This window comes from Meriones unguiculatus, chromosome 17, assembly GCF_030254825.1.
Source record: "Meriones unguiculatus strain TT.TT164.6M chromosome 17, Bangor_MerUng_6.1, whole genome shotgun sequence".
Taxonomy (NCBI): domain Eukaryota; kingdom Metazoa; phylum Chordata; class Mammalia; order Rodentia; family Muridae; genus Meriones; species Meriones unguiculatus.
Genome location: NC_083364.1, coordinates 76,997,610 through 77,022,866, shown reverse-complemented (window position 1 = coordinate 77,022,866; position 25,257 = coordinate 76,997,610). Strand labels below are relative to the sequence as shown.

The window sequence follows — 25,257 nt, the reverse complement described above, 5'->3', positions numbered from 1 at the left end:
TTACAAACAAGTTTTAGGATTTCTTTTCTAGTTCTGTGAACAATGTTATTAGAATTTTGATAGGGATTGTATTGGATCTGAAGATCATTTTCTGTAGTATTCTACTCACATTTCATAATCTATCTTTGCAGTTATTGAGAAAATAGAAGTTATTCACAAAATATCTGTGCACCACCCACCCACAAGGTAGACAAAATCCACAACCTCCTCCATCTGACTATACAGTGCTTCCATATTGACTAAAGACAGCCCTTTCAGATATATGCTTACCCTGTTAGCCACTCAAACATGTGAAGAACATTGACTATTTATTTCCTGCATTCCTTAGCCATGCCTGACTTTTTATACGGAATAAATAAAGTCAGGCTACCATTTTGCAGTATGTTTCAACACAATCGCAATCTTTTCTTCCCTTACACTCCTCCATTCTTTTATTCCCCTTCCTAACAGAATTTCTAGAAAGAATCCAACATATTTGCATATAATTGATCATTCTCATCCAAGTCAGTCTTCATTCTGTGTAGCATTCTGTCCATTTCTCACACACAATCACAACACTTTCAGTATTACCCAGCTCCATTTTTACTAGAATCTACTAATTATTTCTTATTTGAGTACAAATCATTGGTTTCCTTCTAAGACACTCATCTACTTGTATTTTATGAGACATCACTGCCCAGTATCCTGCTGTTCCCATGGCTTTCCTGTCCTTATTTACCGTATCTTCAATTATTTCCCTGCTTGTATAAAATTGTATTCTCCCAGAACTCAGTGATTGTCTATTTAAGTGTTTCAGCTATATCCACTTTTTATGTTATCTCATTCATTCGCTCGGTTTTACTCTGAATATACCATGCATATGCTAATGCCACCCATATTTATCTTTGTAGGTCTTAAGTCCCAGTTATAGCACATGCATAAAAAAGAATTTATGGATTATTGTCTTTTCAAATCTCAGATTCTGGGTTTTGTATGTATCACAAGTGTTTTACTGAACCCCTCGGTCCTTTCTACTCTTTCTATGCAGATCAGCATATCTTATCACTCCTTTTTAAATAATACTTGGATAAAATAAATAATCACCAATCCCATCAACTAAGTCCTCATCCCAAATACCTATACACTTTTGAGGAAGAGGTAATCCTTTCAAAGTATAAATTAGGAGATTGTTGGTGCCTGTCTAAATGCCAGGTTTACAATAACAATGAAATTAGATTTTCATTTTCCAAGACTTAACTGCAGCCTGTCTTTGTGAGTTTAGTTCCCATTCTTTTTCTTTAGAGAACTTTAATCTCAAATATAGCCCACTTCTACCTCAAGGCCCTGATGCAAGCTGTTACTATTATGATAAAAATAAATGTCAAGGATAAGATGAATATTAAGGTTAAAATTGTTAACTAAAAAAGCAGATAAGTGGGCTTGTTTGCAGCTGGGTATGAGACAATTAAGTTGACCCCATAAAGACAATAATGGGATTTTTCAAAATACAGCACAATTTTTCTAGGTAGGCTCTAGCAAACTCCCAGGAATCTCTATTCCCCAGTCTGATAAGTCCAAGCTCATGATATCATTGTCTTTCCTCTTAGTAAACATGTCAACTTTAAGGTTAGTTGTAACTTTCACATACTCTTGGATGACTTCTACTATAATAACACCTAAGTTGTGAGTAGCCGATGTTTCTGAAAGGTCTCTACCTGTTGTAAGAAGAAGAACATCCCTGCCCTTTCCGGGATGGGCACGATGAAGAGGAATGGTGGATTAGGACTAAGAAGCTCTTTGCCATTGACCCTTTACTGGGTCAGTTCTTGACTCTGGAAATTATGTTTCACTGTTGCTTTATCAAATATTGGGATAAATCTAGTTCTTGCTTCCTCAACCTTGTCCTGGCATGAATTCTTTTTTGGAATTAAAGGAACCAAGATCCTTTCCCAGTCTGTAGGTTGTTTTGTTCTGACGACCGTGTCTTTTGCTTTACAGAAGCTTTTCAGTTTCATGAGATCCCATTTATTGATTGGTGCTCTTAGAGCCTGTGCTGTTGGTGTTCTGTTCAGAAAGTTGTCTCCTGTGCCATTGAGTTCTAGGCGCTTCCCCACTTTTTTTACTAACCGATTTAGAGTATCTGGTTTTATGTTGAGGTCTTTGATCCACTTGGACTTTAGTTTTGTGCAGGGTAATAAATATGCATCTATTTTGATTTTTCTGCATGTAGACATCCAGTTGGACCAGCACCATTTTTTGAAGACGCTGTCTTTTTTTCCATTGAATGGTTTTGGCTTCTTTGTCAAAAATCAAGTATTCTACTCAGCAATGAAAAACGAGGAAATCATGAAATTTGCAGGCAAATGGTGGGATCTAGAAAAGATCATTTTGAGTGAGGTATCCCAGAAGGAGAAAGACACACATGGTATATACTCACTCATATAGTCCTATAAATATTACAAACATAATGAAATCTATAAACTTAAAGAAGATAATCAAGAAAGAGGACCCGGGATAAGATGATCAATCCTCACTTAGACAAATGGGAGGTGCATTGGACGTAGGAGAAAACAAGTAACAGGACAGGAGCCTGCCGCAGAGGGCCTCTGAAAGACTCTACCTAGCAGTGTATCAAAGCAGATACTAAGACTCATAACCAAACCTTCAGGAGAGTGCAGGGAATCATATGAAAAAAGGGAGAGTTTGTATGATGTGGAAAGAATAGGAGCTCCACAAGGATCAAATATATCTGGGCACAGGGGTCTTTTCTAAGACTGACACTCCAGCAAGGACCATATATGGATATAACAGAACCTCTGCTTGGATGTAGCCAGTGGTAGCTCAGTAACCAATTGGTTTCCCGTAGTAAGGGGAACAGGGACTATTTCTGACAGGAACTCAATGGCAGGCTCTTTGACCTCCCCACCCCCCAAGGGAGGAGCAGTCCTGCTAGGCCACAGAGGAAGACTTTGCAGCCAGTCCTGAAGATACCTGATAAAACAGGGTCAGATGAAAGGGGAGGAGATCCTCCCCAATCAGTGGACTTGGAAAGTGGCAGGGAGGAGATGAGGGAGGGAGGGACGGTTTGGGAGGGAATGGGGGAACGGGATACAGCTGGGATACAGAGTAAGTAAAATGTAACTTATAATAAAAAAATAAAAAAATAGATAAATAAATAAATAAATGAACCAAGACAGCTGTGGCTTGGATTGCAGAAAATGTGGGAGGAGTCATTTCCTCATGGATAATATTAGATTTCTCTGAAAATGTAATATCCTTAAGCTACTGCCCACTTCATCATTATTTGCAAAATTATTACCATGTTGGGTAGACCTTTTCTATAGAGATACTAAAATAACACTTTTCTCCCAATTCACACTCCAGTATAATCAATTATAGCTGTCTTCCATAACAGTAAAACTATTTGTAATACAGCTATACATTAATTTATATGTTTATATTATCTCTCCAAGATTAGAGCCATGGTCTGTAGAAGTAAGAACAGCTGCTGATTGGTCTTGAGACTTGAGATAAGTGAGTGTTTTCTGAAATAAGGAATAAAAGGATTCAGTACGTCAGAAACTAGGAAAAAATGTTTTGAGTTAAACTCTACATCATTACTTCTGTGAACCCAAAGCCATGGTTCTCTGCTTCTCCTAACCTCAACATGTTGCTAGGTCTTAATTCCTCTTGCTAATTTTTTTCTTTTTTTTTTTTTATCCCTCCTTCTTCTCTGCAGACATAAGAAGCCAAACTCACCATTACAGCATTGCATTACATTACACTATCCCTGACTGCTTCTCGGGGCTTTCATTTATATAACCCAAAGCTATCATGAAAGAGTCTTCATAAACAAGTCACCCCATCCCTGGTAGATACTGTACTGATCTCAGATAATGCTCACATGGAAATCTCCATCTCTCTTTCTTTCTGCCTCCTTCTCTTCCCTTTCCAGTCTAAAATGAGATAAATGTTTTGTTTTTTGTTTTTTGTTTTTTTTTAAAGGATTATGTCAAGGCAGGGTTCCATGAGATACCAGAGCTACAAGATTATTTTATCTCCTGAGGCAACTTATTTCAGTTTCCAATAGTTCTAATTTTAAGAATGCTCTTTTTTTTATGACAAGCCAATATTTGTCTGGCTGTAACTTTGATCAATTGGTCCTATTTCTGCTGGCTGGGACTCCTAAGCATAACTATTTCCGGAAAAGGAATAGAACAGCTGCTTAGCACCTCCCATATGCTGTTGCCTTATATAGCATAAAGTTGTAAACCCCAAGCCTCCACACCTCAGCCATGTATGCTGGCAGCCGTCTGTTCCTGTTGTAAATAAATTCAGTTCTATAGCCTTTCCTCAAATGACCCGTTTACCAAACACTTGATTATTTTCCTGGTGAATACAACAGAAGGACAATGCTTTCCCTGGGTAACTCAACCATTTCGATATGTTGTTTTATTTGGGAGAAAAGCATAGCATAATATGTTTGACTTTGGAAATACCTCTTTAATAACACATTTTTTTTTAAAAGAGACACACAATTACAGATTCACCCTAACTGTTGGGTATCATATTAGTCATAAGACATTTTGCCAAGATTAAAATAGGCATTAGATATTGACATTAGTCTGGAAAGGACTGTGAAAATTGTGCAACTTCTATATTTCTCAATGAGCTATAAAGCATGATTTAACTTCTGTAGCAGCCACTGCTGTTAAAGTATCCATGTGATGTGTAGCAGCATCCTTAATGTGCATCCAGAGTTAGGGCATCCCAGGACTTCAGTGGAAGGAGCAGGACTCCAGGCCATCTTTGTGGTGTGAAGTTCTGCACTTTGACATACTCAGCAGTATCCCACCCTGGGAAAAGGCAGCTGCACTCCTTTCATTAACTTGTGGGTTATAAGTTAATTTCGGGGGAGAATGCTATTATAGATTTGGATGAGTTCCATTAAACTCCATTTAAACTTTGACTGTAGGATGCATTAATAGAGCTTCAAAGTCAGTCAATCAAAAGATTGATGGGATATATAGAAGAGAACGTTAAATGGAATATTTGATATGAACTATTAAACCCTTCAGTGGAATTCTTACAGGGCTTTCTGGATATACATATTTTGAAATTTGCTTCAGTTTTAGAAAGGGTTTGACAGCTGTCTTTCTGATTATATATGTGTTCATGTTTGAAAATAACAGAACTTACTTAGGATAGTTCTATTTATGTTTTTAATGTAAAAATTGATTTATCAATTTGAACTAGGGGATTTTATATGCACTAGCACTGCTCAGCAGTATTATTGAAAGTTTCTTTTTTAATACCTTTGAAGTTATAAATACCTGCCAGCATTTCAAAGAATTAACCTCTGGTATGTCTCAGGAAACTTCAAGGAACTTCTAGTCCCATTTAGTTTATTCAGTGCCATTCTGAGGTATAAATATTACTTTTTGTTATCCCTGTGTTTCAATTGTGGTGGATGATGATAGGCACTGAATTAGATCAATCATGTTATAGTGAGTGAGTGTGTGTGTGTGTGTGTGTGTGTGTGTGTGTGTCTGAACATACATTAGGAATGTTTTCTCCCAGCAAGCATCTGATATAGATGCAGTCTCCTCTCAACAGTAACTCAGATGCGGTCTTACAGCCTTGTCATTTGGAACTCATGCTCCTCAAGTCCTCACAAGAGAGATCAAGGAACCTGATATTCAATGAGGTGATCCTTTAGTAATGAGCTGCAACATGGTTTCTATCACTTTTGTTCGTAACTCGCTTTACAGAGACTAACCAATGGTGCCAGTGCAACTGCGGGAAAGGCTGACGCCTATGGAGAGGCGTGCGGACATTTGGATAGAACTTCTAGTGCATGCTGCATTTAAACAAGATCGAGTCCTTCCTGGTTAGATAACAGACACTTCTAAAGTAAGGCATATGATACTCAGGCATAGTAATGCAATAAAAAAAATTACAAAATTAGTCTATCATTATGTGACATTCCCCAAGGATTTAGCAGAAATAGTTTAGACACGAATAACTATTCATATTCCAAAGAATATAAACTTAAACATTAGACATTATACGCTTCTTAATGAATACACAAAACACAGGCGATAGTCTAAAAAAATTGATGGGACTTTAATATAATTTTTGGATTAGCATCTTAAGTATCAGATATTCAGTAAACAAAGGACCACAGTGATTTATGCTATAAAATTGTAACCAGCTAAACCTAGCCTCCTATCCTACTCAAAAAGTTTGAACGTTATAAGGGTTCAAATCTGTAACAAATGGGGAACATCAAATTAGAATGTTTGGGGAAAATATCCTTCAAAAAATAAAACAAGAAATATTAAAATAAATTCAGTAACAATGACTGCATTCAGAGGGTAGTTGGGAGCTGCCAGGGCATGAGCTCCATGAAAAAAGTCTCACAGATAATGAGTAGCAGCTCTGTCTTGGTATGAGCTGTCCTCAGAAGTGTGTTCATCTCCAATGCATTAAGCTTGGTATACCTTTTCCTTAGTTAGCTTTAATTTTTAAACCAATGGGAATTCAATAAAAAGATAAAATTAAAGACTATCTGAAATCTTCTCTAATGTTAAACAAAGATTCGTGAAAATAAGAGATGCTTAAACTGATTGTAAAACAGAGAGTGTGACATTTTCTTGGTATATCTTCTTAACAGCATTTCTTTCTTTTTTTTTTCTTTGCAAAAAAATCCGCTTTTCTACATTTTCTGTCAAAACAAAAATAAAGCTAAAGAAAACAACAACTCTTTCTAATTTTTTTCTTTCTTCTTTTAATCTAAAAGAAGGATGTTGATTTAACTGGGAAACTAAGCAGGAAAATTTTGGTTCTCAGGGCATGTTTCTTTTCTAGGGTTCTAAATTTGAAATCTACCGTATTTGACTATATTATATTTGGTCTGACTTGCCCTGATTGTTTAAACATTCTGTGGAATTAGTTTTCTGAGTCATAACTGGAAATATTGTATTGAATATTGCTTTCTGCGTATAGCCATGTTCATAAAAGAAAGATATATACTAAATAGAAGCAGAAATAGGAAAGTAAGAAGGAAATTTCTTCCATGTGTTTCAAGTGACAGAAAAATAGCATTTCAAAGGTTACTTGTCTAATCCCTTAGCTACACTATCTATAAAACTGCCAAAAAAAATTAAAAGCCATACAAGTGCAAATTAAACATAAATAGTATACTTGCTGATTTGCTTTTGTAGATGTGGTATAGACTTCTTATTACCCAGGTCCTGTCTGAACTGCATCAAAGGCTGGGAAATTAACTATGAACTAGTAACTGTCACCAATAACCAAGGTAGAGAATAAAATAACTGAAACTTCCTGTGTATTAAAAATAAGATCAAGGATTGAAAAGATATATTTGTCAGTTCAATGACCTTATTGTATGCCAAGCCTTGGACTTAATACCATCCTTAAGCCGATGGTACTTCCAAATTGTGGAGTTAATGAAGCTATAGTTATAGCAGAAGTATGTGTGTGTGTGGACTGAGTGAGTGAGTATGTATCTATGTAGTGTGTGGAGTGTGTGTGTTTACAAAGTTTAATGGATATAAATATAATATAATCACCTTATATATAAAGAGAATTGATATTCTCACAGACAAAGGAATGCTCATGTTATTTGCCTTGGGTAGCAATTCTACCTAGAAATTTTCTTTACTTTTAATTAATCAATAAAATCCTATATTCTTTATAGCTGTTAAGTTAAATTTTATTACTAATGCTTTGATGATTAATTTGTATCCTGTGGATTGTTCAGAGGGCGTTTTGTTTTGTACAGTGTTTTGTCTATGCAAGGTGTTTTTAAATGCTTTCTTTATAAGAACTATGTTTAACCTATGGGTCAGTTCAGCAAGGAAGTGAAGTCTAAGTAGACAGTTCTGTACAACCAGTTGATTAAAGTAAAACACAAACATATTATAATATAGTAATATACAGTGTGTGTTATCTGATGATGTATAATCAATAATTTAATTGCAAATATTATGTGTAATTAATTATAATAATTATTATTTATTATAATATTAGAAAATAGAATTGCAGTCTCTAGCCATGATGGAATTGTTCCTGGAATCACCTAATTTAGAACCCAAGACTCACCAGTTTTGTCTCACTGTTCCACGTACCTTCCACCATTTTCAAAAGGGAGCAAGGCCTGCCTTCTAAACCTTATTCTCCTCCATATTCCTTGTTTGTGCCCTAACGAGAGCCCTTGTTAACCATCAGTCAGTTAAGTTATCACTCTAATTTTAGGCTTATGTTCATGTCTAGTTTCCAGATGAATTTATATTCCAAATCAGGGTGAAGAACACTTGAAAGGGCCCACATTTAGATATATCTGTAAAACAAACCTAAAATCTTTTGAAACTCAATTACTTACACTTGTGCTGTTTCTAGTCATCTTGAGTCTATTTAACATACTATCACAAGTGCTGAGCAAGTGTTGATAATCCCTTTGATGAGCATATTTAAAGCTGGGAAAACGATAAAGAAAAGTGAATCAATGTTTGTTTGCAAATTGATTGAAGGGAACATACATACTGTGCTGGCTTAAGACATGTGGCTTTGTGCATTTCTCATTCTTTCTAAGGTTGGCAATTTGGTGTGAAAAAAAACTTATCATAAGCAAACTATGCCAACATACAGACACTAGGATACTTTCCCCAATAAGACTAATTTCCTGAGAACATTAATCTTAGACCATTTTATTACATAGCTGGACTATAAAATCAGAATGCTAATCTTTAAAAATCATGTTATGTGTTTTATGTTATGTGTGAAAGTCTGGATAGAAATATGAGTATACAATGAAGCTTGAGAAATTAAACAGTAAAAGCAATTCAATGCCTTAAGTGTTATGGGCAATTACATCATTTTGTCTTAAACATAACTATCATATTTCTGAAGATGAAAAAATGAGTGTCTTTTTTGGCCTGCAAATGATTAATCCTGTAATGTCTTTTGTAAGTGCATTGCACATGTATTTGGGTGTGTATGTGTTCACGGTGGGGTAGTATGCAAGCATATATAGTAATATACAGTGTGTGTTATCTGATGATGTATATATCTCTGTGGACACCAGGGATCAAACTTTGCTGTCATTTCAAAAGATGGTTTTCTTTTTTCTTTCTCCTTCTTTTTTAAATTTCGAATTATTTACTTTACATCTTAAGGGTTCCTCCCTCTTCTCCCAATCCCCCCTTCCTCACCTTTTCCCCCAGAAAAGGGGAGCCCTTCCCCCATATCAACTTTTGTATCAAAGGATGGTTTTCATTTTTTCTCTTTTTCTTTCTTTTTTTTTTCTTTCTTTCTTTCTTTCTTTCTTTCTTTCTTTCTTTCTTTCTTTCTTTCTTTCTTTCTTTCTTTCTTTCTTTTTTTTAGACAAGGTCCCTCAATGGCTTGGAACTCAGTGAGTGAGCTGGCTTGGGTAGTCAGTGAGTCTCAGAGATTCACCCATATCTGCCTCTACATAGCAGGGATTATAAGTCAAGGAAGCATTACCATTCCTGCTCATCCTTTAAAGTCATTTCTAGGGAATCAATCTCAGGTATGTGCTCTCAAAAATATTTTACAATCTGAGCTATCTTCCCAGCATAACTCTACATTATTTAACATAAATATCTTAGTTGTGGTTTTATTGCCATGAAGAGACACCATGACCATGGCAGCTCTTATAAAGAAAGCATTTAATTGGGTATGGCTTACAGTTTCAGAGGTTTAGTCCATTATTGTCCTGGTAGAAAACATGGCAGAGGGCAGGGTGGTATGGTGCTGAAGAAGGCAAGCATTTTACGTCTTGATCCGCAGGAAGCAGAAGGAGAATGTCACACAGGGCATTAGAAGACCTCAAAGCCTGCCGCCACAGTTACCTACTTCCTCCAACAAAGAGGCTACACCTCCTAATGGTGTCACTCCCAATGAGCCAAACATTCAGAGACATGAATTTTAGGGGCCATAACTATTCAAACCACTGCAATATTGATGTAACTTGATCAGTGCTGACAGATTTGGACCTAGTAAGATAGAGAATCACAATGCGGCTGAACTAGGTCTCATCTGGGACTTTTCCAGTAGGTGTCAAATAATCTCTGCACACATGCTGCTCATAAAGAGGGTACTTGGGGAGAAAAAACCTGTTCGCTTGCCAGTACAGTCACCACTGATCATTTCAGACATTCCTTATTCAAAACCAGCCATAATATTTTACCTCCTAACTTTTCACAGTTTTACGCTAAAGATGACAAAATTAACGGTATCAGCAAACAAAGAAAGAGCAAATTCCACATGTTTGAAAACAAGCTTTCTTGGAGTGCTATTAAGTGTCTTCTAATATAGAGATTTAATAATTTAATAAAATGTCTCTGTCAAATATTGAATACCACCTAGGAGGAGAAGTATAGTCAGCCCTTTGATACCACAATATCCAGGCTACCATTATATTTCAAAATATGTACAATTTTGAACTTTTCTTAAAATTATTATAACATGCCATACAACTTCTCTCATGTCATGAGATGCCCCTCTCGTGCATTATGATGAGGAGCCATCCCAGGCCTGGTCTTCTCTACCTCAGGCCATAGGCTGGCTCCCTGTCCAGGCCCCATGGCACTGGTGTGGTGGTCCTCTTGACTTTGCTCCTCACCTGGCCTTACCAGGAGCCCTCAGACCCAGGCAGGATTTTTCTAGTCTCTGGCTTGCTCCCTGTCTTGGGAGCCATAGGACCCTGCCCAACCATAGACTGGTGGTCACCTCATGCTGCCTCCCTGTCCAAGCCCCCTGGTGCCAGGCTGGTGGTCATCTCAGACTCGCTTATTTTTGGGGAATATTAGACTAATAATCACTCAGATGTTCATAGATCAGAACACTGAGCCTACACATAGCCTCTCTCCTCGTTGTCACTTATTGATACACACGCGTCACAGCAGCCACACCTGCAATGCTTTCAGGGGCAGGCACATATGATTTTAAATCATATTCTGAAATAGTTCTGAACAGCTGTAAACTCATCTTTAATAGAAATTCTCATAGTTAAAAAAACATAAATTTTCATAAGTCACTCTCAGATCTGAAGGATGATAATGTTATCTCTTGATGAAGATACTCAGAATGACATAGAAAAAGTGGTACTGTTTTGTTTCACTGCAAATCTTCTAACACCAGGACCCAAGTTCTTTTCAATAACACAAATTAAGATTATTTAGGAGTTACTATTAACATTATGTTTCATTACTAGTCAAAATTACTTACATATTTTAATTACATGATTTTTGTTAGATTAAGGGTCAAAAAATCAAATAACAAGTTTAGTTGGATGCATTAGACATATTTGTAAATTTGGAGAGGGGCGGGACATTTTTCAAATAAAAATTATTTATTCTGATTGGCCTGCTCTTTGACCACCTCCCCCTGAGGGGGAAGCAGCCTTACCAGGCCACAATAGAGGACAATGCAGCCACTTTTGATGAGAACTGATAGACTAAAATCAGAAAGGAGAGGAGAACCTCCCCTATCAGTGGACTTGGGGAGTGGCATGCATGCAGAAAGGGGCGGGAGGGTGGGATCGGGAGGGGGGGAGGGAAGGGCTTATGGGGGATACAAAATGAATAAAGTTTAATTAATAAAAAATTAAAAAAAAATTATTTATTCTCAACATATCCCTGTGTCTTAGATATGGTGTTATTTTGTTGTTGTTGTATCTATTATCAAATATTTGCCCACAAATGTGAGATAATTTTTGAAATTTTTTCATTGGCAAATATAAAGAGAGAAGGTAAAAACCAATTGATAGAATAATTCTAACTATGAGTCTCCATGGTGGGTATTTCTGAGAGGAGTAACTGGTATGTTTGGGCCTGCAGCTCTCAGGAAGGAAACATTCGTGCTGCAGTGCCAATTGGCCCACTGGAGGACTGTGGGCACCTTTGCTCTCTATCTGGTAAAGCCTTTCTCTTCTACTGTTTTTTCTTCTGAGAACTCCTGTTTTATAAATTCTTTTCTTCCCAGCATATAGTACACATTTCCCTCTGTTTCAAAGTGGAAGCTGACCTTGTACTCTTCCTGTGTTTCCATGGTCCTCTTGAATCTTTGTGCTAGAATTTGTCATATTTCACTGAAGTTACCTGTCAGGTCGCACATGTGCCCATGAAGTATTCAAGAGGAGTATTATTATTCATTTTGTCTCATCATTTATCAAACTTTGTGACATGCCATATATATTTGATCCCATTAAATGAAAGAATGATCTCTGTAATTTCGTTAGAGCCTTCATCTTTATTTTCATCTTATACTGAAAGCCATGTGGCTATAATATGGTGTATATTTATTTATTATTTATAGAGCATTCTGCCTTTATGTATGCCTGTGCTCCAGAAGAGGGCACCAGATCTCACTATAGATATTTATGAGCTGCATGTAGTTGCTGGGAATTGAACTCAGGAACTTTGAAAGAGCAACCAGTGTTCTTAACATTTGAGGCTTCTCTCCTGCCCATGATGTATATTTTGATTATTTTGTGTACCATTTTCATTTTATTTTTAAAAAATTTATTTTTTATTAATTACATTTGATTAACTTTGTATCTCAGCTGTAGCCTCCTCCCTCCTCCCTCCTCCCTCCTTAATCTCACCCTTCCTCCCTCATCTTCTCCCGTGCCCATCCCCAAATCCACTGATAGGAGAGGTCATCCTCACCTTCCCTTTGTCCCTAGCCTATCAGCTCTCCTCAGGACTGACTGCATTGTCTTCCTGTGTTCCTTGGCAAGGCTGCTTCCCCCTCAGGGGAAGGTGATCAAAGAGCCATCCACTGAGTTCATGTCAGACACAGTCCCTGTTCCACTTACTAGGGAATTCCACTTGGACACTGAGCTGCCCATGGGCTACATCTGTGCAGAGTTTCTAGGATATCTCCATGCCTGGTCCTTGGCTGGAGTATCAGTCTCAGAAAAGACCCCTGTGCCCCAGATTTTTTGGTTCTGTTGCTCTCCTTGTGGAGATCGTGTCCCCTCCAGGTCTTTCTATCTCTTCCTTCTTTATAAGCTTCCCTGCACTCTACCCAAAGTTTGGCTATGAGTCTCAGCATCTGCTTTGATACCCTGCTGGTTAGAATCTTTCATAGGCCCTCTATGGTAGGTTCCTGTCCTGTTCCCTGTTTTCTCTCTCTTCCAAAGTCCTTCCTGTTTGCCTTTCTGAGTGAGGACTGATCATCTAAAAGTCCTGACTTCAATTCCCAGCAATCCCATGGTGGCTTACAACCATCTAGAGTGAGATCTGGTGTCCTCTTCTTGTGTTCTTTTCTGGGATGCCTGCTGCCATTTTCATTTTCAGTGGAGTTGAGATTCTGTTAAAATAAACTACACTACTAATTGGAGTTAAATGAACTCTAACACATTTTGTGTACAGGTATTTGGGTAGAAATCTCTCCTTTTATAACAACTCAAATGCATATATTAGGCATATATTTTTAGTGATACTTCATGTTAAAAACCTGAAGTTAAAAAGAGTACCTCAATATATTTATTATCAAGACAAAATAGCAGTTAAATGCAAGGATATAAAGTGTGGAATAACTCTGATTGAACCTACTTTTTTTTCCTTTCAAATACTTTTTAATTAAATTTTATTTTTTACATTAATTACATTTTATTTGCTCTAACCCCCCCCCATTTCCTCCAAATCCCAACTTCCCTCCCTCTCCTCCTTCCATTCTCCTCTCCCAATCCACTGATAGGGGAGGTCTTCCTCCCATTCCATCTGACCCTAGCTTATCAGATCTCATCAGGACTAGCAGGAATGTCCAAAAAAATCTGGGCACGGGGGTCTTTTCTGTGACTGATATTACAACCAAGGGCCAAGGTCCATTCATGGATATAACCTAGAACCCCTGCTCAAATGTTGCCATGGCAGCTCAGTATCCAAGTGGGTTTCCTAGTAAGGGGAACAGGGACTGCCTCTGACATGAACTCAGTGGTTGGCTCTTTGTCCACCCCCTCTCCCCCAATAAGGAGGAGCAGCCTTGCCAGGACACAGAGGAGGACATTGCAGCCAGTCCTGAACCTATATTTTAACATGCAGAAATTATTTCGTCTAACAGTTTTTGCTTATTGTAAAAATTGTGAAAAATGCACTAATCATCTCTAATCTTATCCTTCAAATATAATATAAATTTATATATTTTGATTATATTTGTTCTCTCAAAACATTTCTATATTCATACTATTTCATTTACTTTAAAATATCTTAAAAGTTATCTTTTCATAAAATTGAGTATACTAATAATTTTCAGTATCTGTTTTTCAATGCTGTATGAATATATGCCTAGGACTGGTCTAGCTGGATCTTGAGGTAGGACTATTCTTTTTTTTTTTTCTTTTTTTCCAATTTTGTTTTAATTTTTTTAATATTAATTACAGTTTGTTAATTTTGTATCCCTGCTGTATACCACTCCCTCATTCCCTCACAATCCCACCCTCCCTCTCTTATCTCCTCCCTGCCCCTTTCCAAGTCCACTGATAGGAGAGGACCTCCTCCCCTCTCATCTGATACTGGTTTATCAGGTATCTTCAGGCTAAAAAGCAGCAAATCAAGCAATCCAATTGAAACATGGGCTAAGGAGCTAAACAGAGAATTCTCTATAGAGGAATATAGACTGACAGAGAAACAATTAAAGAAAGTCAAAACACTCAAAGTCCTTAGCCATCAGAAAGATGCAAATCAAACCGACCCTGAGATTTCACCTTACACCCATCAGAATGGCTAAGATGAAAAACTCAAGTGAAAACACATGATGGAAAGGTTGTGGAGAAGGGGAAACCCTCCTCCATTGCTGGTGAGAATGTAAACTGGTACAACCACTATGGAAATCAATCTGGCACTTTCTCAGACAATTAGGAATAGTGCTACCTCAAGACCCAGCTATAGCACTCCTAGGCATATATCCAAAAGAGGCTCAAGTACACAACAAGGACATTTGTACCCCATTTTAAATTGGATTACTATGTTTGTTGATGCTTAACTTCTTGAGTTCTTTATATATTCTGGACATTATTCCTCTGTCAGAAACAGGGTTGGTGAAAATCTTTTCCCACAAGGAGAACAACAGAGCCAAAATACCTGGGCCTAGAGGGACCTGTAGAGACCCATTTTCTGAATAAGGACCATGAATGGAGAGGACCTAGACCCCCTGATTAAAGGAAGCCCATTGACTGCTCAGTTTCCAAATGGGCTCCCTAGTAATGGATACAGGGTGTGTCTCTGACATGAACTCAGTGGTAGGCCCTCTGATAACCTCCCCCTTGCAGGTACAGCCATGCCAGGCCACAGAAGAAGATGATGTAGCCAATCCTGATGAGATCTGATAGGCTAGGGTCAGATAGAAGGGGAGGAGGTTCTCCCTCATCAGTGCCTAGGTAAAGGGCATAGAGGGAGAAGAGGGATGGTGGGTGGGACAGAGAAGTGACAAGGGACTAGGCTGCAGCTGGAATACAAAGTGAACAAATTGTAATAACTAAGTATATGAATAAAATTAAATTTTAAAATAAATAGAAATGTTCTATACTAAAACAAACAAATAAACAAACATACAAAAACAACTCCGCTGTAAGAATGTTTGACTTCTGATACCTGCTCATATGTATGGTTAACTTTTCAAAAAAGATGTGAAAGATGCTTTGAAAATGTTAATTGGTGACAAAGTACTTTTGAGGGACTTTAACCTAATGACAAAAGATCAAAAATATATGCTACTATATCATATAATGGTATTTCTGTACAAATGTATCATATACTGTAGCAAATTCCCCCACATGCTATTCTACTTTTTCCTTTCATGCTCTGTCACTCACTCGAGTTTCTTTTACATAGTTTCATGTCTACCATTATGTCTTATTTACATATGGGTTTATATAGCTCTATAAAGTCTAGAACCCACAAAGGAGGGAAATGAGATGGTTGTCTTTCTGTAAATGACTTAATTTGATTATTATTATCATTTCTATTTCCGCTAGTTTTCCTTCAGTTGACATAACCATATTATCTTTATGGCTGAAAATTTTCTGTTTTTAATATTTGCTATATTCTCTTTATTCATATTCCTATTGACTCACACCATGTTTGATATGTAATCTACTGTTGTGAATGGTGCTTCAATAAACATTAATGCGCAGTTATCTGTGCTGTGCTAAGTGGCTTAGAATATTGGCATCGAGGACCTGCATCATATCATGTTTGCCTTGATTTTCTGAGGAGCTTCATATTGATTTCCATAAAGTGTGGGCAGCAACAGTGATTTTGACATGTGAATAAGCCTGAAATTTTTCTGTATTTCTAGTTAGCAGTGAAAAGATTTTAAAGTGATATTAAAATCAATTTTAAAATAATGTATATTACATATGTAACTGTTCTGTTACTTACATTCTATTATATATTTGGTGGGATATGTATAATTTTTATGGTCAAAATATAATACTCTATAATAACTTCACACACAGAGTAGGTATTATACTCTTAAAACTTGAGACATAAATTTCAAATTTTTTAGGCTTTGTTGAATCTGAGAAGTTTGATTTACTCCATTCATTTCATGCAACTTATTCATTTTCCCTTCTCAAGCCATTTCTCTCATTATCATCAACTAATTTCATGGTCCTGAGAATCAGAAAATATCTTTCAATTTCATAGCTGTTTCCTGTCTAGCTTTTCCTATACAACCAGCTACCTCCACCTCTCCTATAATCCTACGTTAGTCCAATTACACAAAAGCTCATGCCACCGTTTAAATTTAAGGTAGACACACATTTCTATTCTCTTCACACTTATACTTTCAACACATAGAAAACCACGGGGAGGATACAAAGTGAGTAAAGTGTAACTAATAAAGAAAAAGAAAAAGAAAAACAAAATAAAACAAGAAAAGTGCTTGCTCATAACACATAATAAATTTTGTTTGAATGTGTAAGTGAACACATTTTTCAACCCCACATCTTCTGTAGGCTTTCTCTAGGAACTTTCCCTCCTTAATCCAGCCTGGCCTGAATTTTGACTACCCACCCACTCTCCATTCTGTCTCTTTGATAGATCCCACTTGAACTTATTTCAGTTAGTTCAAATTTCCTGAACCCCCTGCTCCATTCCTAGCACTGCTCTCAGGTTGTTTATTTCACCTGAAACAACTGCATTGCTATTTTTGTTTTGCCGTTCTCTTATTCTTGCCTCCTTATCTGCTTTTCCTTATGGATGCGTGGTTTAGGATCAAGCACTTCTATGAACTCTTCCTGCAATTCCTGCCTTTGGCTTAAGTTTGACTTTGTTCTTTCATTTTTTGACACAATCTCTTCCTTGATTTGAATATGTCTCCCAAAGAAATGCTGGGCTGGAAGTTTGTCACGGTGGAGGTCCTGAGGCAGTGCTGAGGTGTGCTTTGGAAGGTGGCGAGATCAGAGAGTTGTATCTTTGGAAGAGTTTAATGTTGATGTTGTAGGGAGGCTTGGTTCTTACGAGAATGGGCTGTCTTAAGGAGATTTTTGTTGTTTTTACTACTTAGCAATGGAACTTCACATATGCTAGCACAGGACTCCATCGTGAACTTAATTTCTTAGCCCTCTTCTTTACGTGTGTGTGTGTGTGTGTGTGTGTGTTAAAACAAAATCTCACTAAGCTTCTGGACTTGATTTTAACATACAGTCCTTCTGACTCAGCCTTCTGAATCGCTGTCTCTCCACTAGGCCATGGTGTTTGCCTGGACCTCTCATCTTTCTTATTTCGCTACATGAAACTTCATCATGTAGTCTCTCCTGGGTGCTCTCACCAGCATCAGGAGGTTCAGACCATTCTCTCAACTCTCAGAACTGTGGCTAAGAACTTCCTGTGTCTGTAAAAGCCATAGCAGCATAAATCAAGCTAAAATGCCATGTATCCTCCAGTAGTAGCATTTGGATCATGTAAACTCAGCTTATCTGCTACTTTGTTACCTTCTATTTGCCAGCTGCTCAAAGGCAGAGCCATCCATAATAGAATCACCTTAAAAGGAGGAACTTGACTTTGATATAAGCATCCAGTAATCTGCTTTGTTTTGTAGCATAATTTTCTTTTTAGAATAGCTGGATTTTTAAATTAAATGAATTAATTTGTGAAAATATGAATATTGCTTAACAAATGTAGATGTGTATTGATAAGATATGCTGACTTTAAAGCTGGGCTCCTGTATATAATCTGCGTGGATTTACACTATACTTTCCGCGTGTTCTCATAGAGCGGCTCCTCCCTGCAGCAGCATGGAAATCTGGCCTTCCTGGAGACTGGAAGTCATTAGCAGACTCTCCAACTGAAAGGGAACCACAGGCAGTGGCTGCAGGCTTCAGCTTTTCAGTGCTAACAGTTTTAGGCAAAGCAGACGATTCAGTCAACCTTGGACTATCTCACGCTGCTTTCCATTTCTTTCACCGTTTTCCATATTTCCAACCTACTCATTAACTTCAGAAACAGAGGAACCTAGGGAGAAGCGCACAAACACGCAGGAGTTGGAATGGAATTGTGGTCACTATCCCTGCATAGGAAATAAGATAAAAAAGGCATTTAGAATAATCATATGCAATCTATCAATATAAGACCCTTAAATTAACATGTCCGACCCCCTCCTTATGTTATTTCAAATGAAGCAAGATAAGGACTTCCATCTACAATCTATGGCACGTAAAAGGTAATCTTCTTGGAGGAGACAGTGCCCTTGAAGGAAACTTTTTAATTCTGTGTTCCATTTTGTTTATCTTTATCTTTTTTGCTCTAATTCACTGCTTGCCAAAAATAATGATTCTTTCCCTACTTCTTTTTTTTTCTACATCACTAGGGTGTCAAATAGATCCTTGATTTCATTTCTATTATCAACTAAAATTTTCTGGTTAGCAATATTTTCTAATTGCAATTGTAATAATAAAGCATGAACTTTGGGCTTCTAAGTTAATTCATTTCACTTATATCTCTGTATTCCTTATAAATTCGCCTGTTTCCATAAGTGTATTCTTTTTAAGAGTTTATTCACATTAAACAAACTTTCTCCAAAATAATTATATTACAATATTAGATGCGCAGATTATACAATTATTAAGATATATTAAAGTTTTATTTTGTGTATGTTATAGAACAGAATTGAAAAGAGTGAAATATTATTACAATGCAATGTAAATTCTGCAGAATATTTAAATGGTCAAAAGAACAACATTACATAATAACACAAATAGTGATGACTTAATTTTAAAAAATAATACAAATTGAAATGTTTATTTGTTGTCTACCTGCAGTTCTTAGAATACTAAAAGCTGAGAGATACAAATCCATATAAATTTGTGCTTCTATTCTCAAGAGCTTATACAAACATTGTTTTCATTGATTTCATGAGTTTTTAAAGATGATCCTATAGTGCTTTTAATATTTGATGATTCTCAGTAGCAACATCCAAACTTATGATGCATGTCTATTCCATTCTCTTTAAAAATCAAAGAGTTCCTGATAAAGCATAAATATATAATGTGTGTTCTTAAAAATGAAAATAAAAAATTAAATTAAACATTTTTAAATGAAAAATAAACTCATTTTTAGAAATAGATTTAGAAACAGTCTATTCATTTGTTTACTATTAATTCACTCATCTATTTATATTTGTTTCTTTATTACACCATTGTGAATTGAAGGGATTGAATCCAAGACCTCAAGCATACTTGGCAAGTACTCTACCATTAAACTATATTCAGCACAAAACTGTATATTTAAAGAGTCTGACATCCCAAAACTTTATCCCATTCTGTCATTTCATAGATGAAAAAATTAAAATTCATGTGGGTTAAGCTGGTTGCCATGGTTGACATAATTCATCAATCAAGTAGGTTTATTTTCTCCCTGGAATGCTCTTTCCATGACAACCTTTAGCAGATCCATTTGTAGTATCCAGCACCACCACTAATGGAACCTTGGTCTCATCTGGTACAGCTGACATTCTTCTGAATAAAGATAATATGACAGGAGCAAAGCATGGGACTTTGAGTTACAGGAAAAGCTTAAGTGTTTTCAGAATGAGAACCTGTGAGCATACATGTATTAATTATTTTTCTATTTGCGTGATAAAACATCAGGACCAAGAGAAACGTGGAAGAAAGGGGCATATATTTTAGCTTACAGTTTCACTGGGAATTCAGTCCACTATGTTGGAACAGCCTGGATGTATGGCTGTAAGGCTAGACTGGTAGTGGGGAATCAGAAATACCACATTTCATTTGTGCATAGGAAGTAGAGACAGAGAACAGCATATTTTCAGGTGGTGAAAACTTAAACCCCCCGTGAACTGACATACTTCTCTCAGTAAGTCTCTGTCTCTTAAAGATTTCCTAACCTCCCCAAACACCATTAACTTTGACAATGTGCTCAAATAAAAGAGCCTATGGGGTACTTTTCTCATTTGAACCATGGCATTCTGCCACTAAACAGCATAGACTCATGGCCAACTTATGATACAAAACATGGTTAATTCACCTTCAAAATTTTTGCTACTCATTAACAAATCCAACACTATCCAAAAGTCCAAAGTGGTTTTGAGGCTCAAGTACACTCTTGAATGGGATTCCCTTAAAAAACAAACAAACAAACAAAAAAACAAGCTAAACCCAGATTTTATGCTTACAAGGCACAACAGCAGAGAATATACAATTCCATTCTCAAAGGAATGAATAGACAGATAGTTTGCGAAGACTGAATCAAAGCAATACTGAAACCCATCAGGACAAATACAAAATGCTTTACCTCTGTGTCTGGCATGTGGGCCTTCAATTCAAAAGTGCTTACATACTCCCCAGGTTTGCTGACTGCAACCTACAACTTTCTCTACTAGGTATATTCTCTGTATGTGCTTTTCTTGGCAATTGTTTCATAGCTTTGGCATCTTTGCCATCATCTTAGAGTTTCTATCTCATCCCAGGCTTTACCATCATAGCTTCAGACAGTGGCCTTTCAGGGACTCTGACCCTGAATCAGGTTTCATGGTTTTAGTGGCTCTCAGAACAACCAGAGGAAGAATCAATGACTCCCTCAATCTTGCATCTTTCTTTTTCTTCAAAATTAGAACCAAATATATGACAATGCCATGCTCTACTGCTATCTTGACATGTATCCTTGCTGACTTGGGCCTCAGATGCATCTGTCTCTGTATTCTGGAGCTCATAAAAAGTCCCTATTTGAGTAAGTCTGTTTAATAACCACTTACAAGTGAGTATATACCATGTGTGTCTTTCTGCTTCTAGGATACCTCACTTGGGATGATATTTTCTAGATCCCACCATTTGCCTATAATTTTCATGATTTCCTTGTTTTTAATCGCTGAGTACTATTCCATTGTGTAAGTGTACCACAATTTCTGTATCGATTCATCAGTTGAGGGGCATCTAGTTTGTATCCAGATTCTGGTCATTACAAATAAAGCTGCTACAAACATGGTTGAGAAAATGTCCTTGTTATGTACTTGAGCATATTTTGAATATATGCCTAGGAGTGGTATAGCTGGATTTTAAGGTAGCACTATTCCTAATTAAGAAAACGCCAGAATTGCTTTCCAATGTGGTTGTACAAGTTTATATTCTCACCAACAATGGAGGAGTGCTCTCCTTTCTCCACATCCTCTCCAGCATATATTGTTACTTGAGTTTTTGGTCTTACCCATTCTGATGGGTGTGAGGTGAAATCTCAGCAAGCAAGAAGGGGAACTCAGGATAAGATGACCAATCCTCACTCAGAAAGGCAAACAACAGACATCAGAAGTGGGAGAAAACAGGAAACAAGACAGGAGCATACCACAGAGAGCCTATGAAAGACTCTACCCAGCAGTGTATCAAAGCAGATGCTGAGACTCATAGCCAAACTTTGGGCAGAGTGCAGGGAATCTTATGAAAGAAGGAGTAGGTAGAAAGACCTGAAAGGGCCAGCAGCTCCACAAGGAGAGCAACAGAATCTGGGCCCAGTGGTCTTTTTTGAGACTGATATTCCAACCAAGGACCATGCATGTTGATAACCTAGAACCCCCACACAGATATAGCCCATGGCAGCTCAGTCTCCAAGTTTCCCTAGTAAGGAGAACAGGGACTGTCTCTGCCATGAACTCAGTGGATGGCTCTTTGGTCATCTCCCACTGGAGGGAGGAGCAGCCTTACCATGTCACAGAGGAAGACAATGCAGCCAGTCCTGATGAGATGTCATAGGCTAGGGTCCTATGGAATGGGAGGAGGACCTCCCCTATCAGTAGACTTGGATAGGAGATGAGGAAGGAAGGTTGGGATTTGGAAAGAAAGAGAGTGGAGGCTATGGCTGAGATACAAAGTGAATAAACTGTAATTAATATAAAAATTAAAATTAAAAAAAGAAACAAAGAAAAGAGAAAAATGTCCCTGTGAGACTATGAACCATGCTTAGTTCTGTAGGTAGTGTTCTTTCACTTGCTCCTGGGACCCTTTTCCTCCTTCTGGTTTGCCTTGTTCAGCCTTCATATGAGAGTTTATGTCTGGTCTTACTGCGTCTTGTTCTGCTGTGTTTTGGTTCATATTGCTGAGAGGCCTGCTGTTTTCTGAAGGGAAAAAAGGAGCAGCAGATCTGGGAGATATGGGCAGAGGGAAGCAAGCTGGGAAGTGAGGAGAAAGGAAGGCTGTGGTCAGGATGTATTTTGTATGAGAAAAGAACAAATACTGTGTAGAGGCATTTTTATTTTCTCAGAACAGAAAACCATTTAGGTTCTATCCTTACCTATACTTTAAAATTCTGTGGGTGGGATTTTGCCCTCAGGGAACCTTTCCTATTTTTTCAGTACTGAAATTAATGCTTGTGTTTAATGACACTAATTTCTTTATCAATTAGAATCTGTTTATCAGTACGTGGCTTGATTGATATCTTAAACTTCTTAGTTTTTTTTCCTCTGCAAACTGCATTTTTGTCACACATTTTTTTTTTTATTGTAGACTTGCATTTGGGTATCCAAAAATCACCATTCCAAAGACTCAATGTTATGCTCACTTGAAATTCTTCCCACCCCCGAAGGGAGGAGAAGTCCTGTTAGGCCACAGAGGAGGGCTTTGCAGCCAGTCCTGAAGATACCTGATAAAACAGGATCAGATGAATGGGGAGGAGGTCCCCCCATCAGTGGACTTGGAAAGGGGCATGGTGGAGATGAGGGAGGGAGGGAGGGACTGGGAGGGAATGAGGGATCAGGACACGGCTGGGATACAGAGTTAATAAAATGTAACTGATAAAAAAAATAAAAAAAAATTAAAAAAAATAAAATAAAATAAAGGGTAATGTGATTATAAAACAACATCAGCAAAAATGAGTAGACCAAATTGACAAGCTTGCTTATCTGTGGAATAGACAGGTATTCGACATATGAAGGCATGGTGGTACTTTTAGAGATGTCAGTTAGAGCAGAGGAAAGGAAACATGTCATTATTATAAATGTCTTTCTATGTAATAAAAAAAAAAGAAATTTTCTCTTTCCAATAAATTTGACCATTGGTCTTTAATTCAGCTCACACAAATACTGGGAAAGTGGAAAAATAGTTTTAGGCAAAGTGTAACCCAGTGAGTCCCTACCTCATTCCCTGATGAACTTCTTGATTCCTGATGAAAGTGTGTGGGGCAGGCTTCCACTGTCTTGATTACTCTCAGAAACACTGACTTTAGCATTCTCACAAGAATGGCGCCTTGTGTTTTGTCTCTGGCACCTATTAGCTTTTCTGGTTCACATTTCAAATTCTGCCCCCAGATGCATGATCTATAAATTTTAAAAATCACCAGATAAACTCAAGAGAAAAATGGCATCAAAGAAGAGAAAGGTCTATTAGTCCTATGAAAATTATAAACAAAACAAACAAACAAAGAAACAAATGCTACCAGGCCAAGCAGTTATAGAAATGGAAGGACTTCAGTAGGGATATCATATAAGATCCACTGTTAGAGTACACTGTTTCTGTGCCACATGTGTGCTGTTAATCAAAAGAAAACAGAAATTCACATTAGAAAGGTAAATGCATTGCAATAAGAAATTTATGCATTCCCATGCATGGTCCTTAGTTGGAGTATCAGTCTCACAAAAGAGCCCTGGGCCCAGATTTTTTAGTTCTGTTACCCTCCTTGTGGAGCTCCTGTTCCCTCAGGATCTTTCATCTCCCCCTTTTTTCATAAGATTCCCTGCACTCTGCCCAAAGTTTGGTTATGAGTCTCAGCATCTGCTTCGATACCCTGGTGGGTAGACTCTTTCAGAGGCCCTCTATGAAAGGCTCTGGTCCTTTGCCCTCTTTTCTCCCTCTTCTGATGTCTGTGTTGTTTGCCTTTCTGAATGAGAATTGATCATCTTACCCAGAGTCCTCCTTCTTGATTAGCTTCGTTATGAGTACAAATTTTAGTATGTTTATCCTATATTATATTTCAAATATCCACTTATAAGTTTCTGAGACTGATAATCCAACCAATGAGCATACATGGAGATAACCTAGAATCCCTGCACAGATGTATCCCATGGCAGTTCAGTCTCCAAGTTTCCCAAGAAAGGGGAACAGGGACTGTGTCTGACATTAACTCAGTGGCTGGCTCTTTGATCACCTCCCCCTCAGGGGGAATCAGCCTTACCAGGCCACAGAGGAAGACAGTGCAGCCAGTCCTGATGAGACCTGATATTCTAGGAGAAGATGGAAGAGGAGGAGGGCTTGGGAAGGGGCATGGGAGAAGAAGAGGGAAGGAGGATGGGATGGGGAGGGGCAATGGAAGGGCACTACAGCTGGGATACAAAATGAATAAATTATAATTAATAAAAAATAACTTAATTTAAAAATATATGTGCATTCAATTAAACCATAACTAACCTTTGAAATATGTGCAAATGGCAAAGTGCTTTGAATTGAAGTTTGTTCATCTTCATATCATACACTCTTGGAGAATACAAAGAAAATTTTGTATGCATATATTTTTATTCAGTCTAGAAATATGCAACAAATATGAATAAAACAAATGCTAATGATTTGACAATTCCTGCCTCGGTCTATTTTTTTAAATTATGTATTACTTAATTCCAAAGTGCAACTGAAATATGATGCAAGGAAATTTATAATACATGTTCTCTAAAAATTTATCCACACACCCCATATTCCCACAATGCATGTAAGAACACATGACTGAGATTTCAGCTTGAGAGAGATTACTGAATAGATACTCTATACCATATCTGTGATAAGGTTAAAGC

General features: G+C 37.4%; 1 protein-coding gene and 1 non-coding gene across 3 annotated transcripts in view; one reads left to right on the top strand and one right to left on the bottom strand.

The window, feature by feature from the left end:
- The window catches only part of Robo2 (roundabout guidance receptor 2), a 1,624,501-nt gene that overhangs the window by 210,582 nt on the left and 1,388,662 nt on the right, over window positions 1-25,257 (top strand). The window lies entirely within an intron of this gene.
- LOC132648845 (small nucleolar RNA SNORA17) lies at window positions 10,828-10,959 on the bottom strand. Its single transcript, XR_009587246.1, has one exon. It is a non-coding gene; the product is annotated as a small nucleolar RNA SNORA17 (small nucleolar RNA).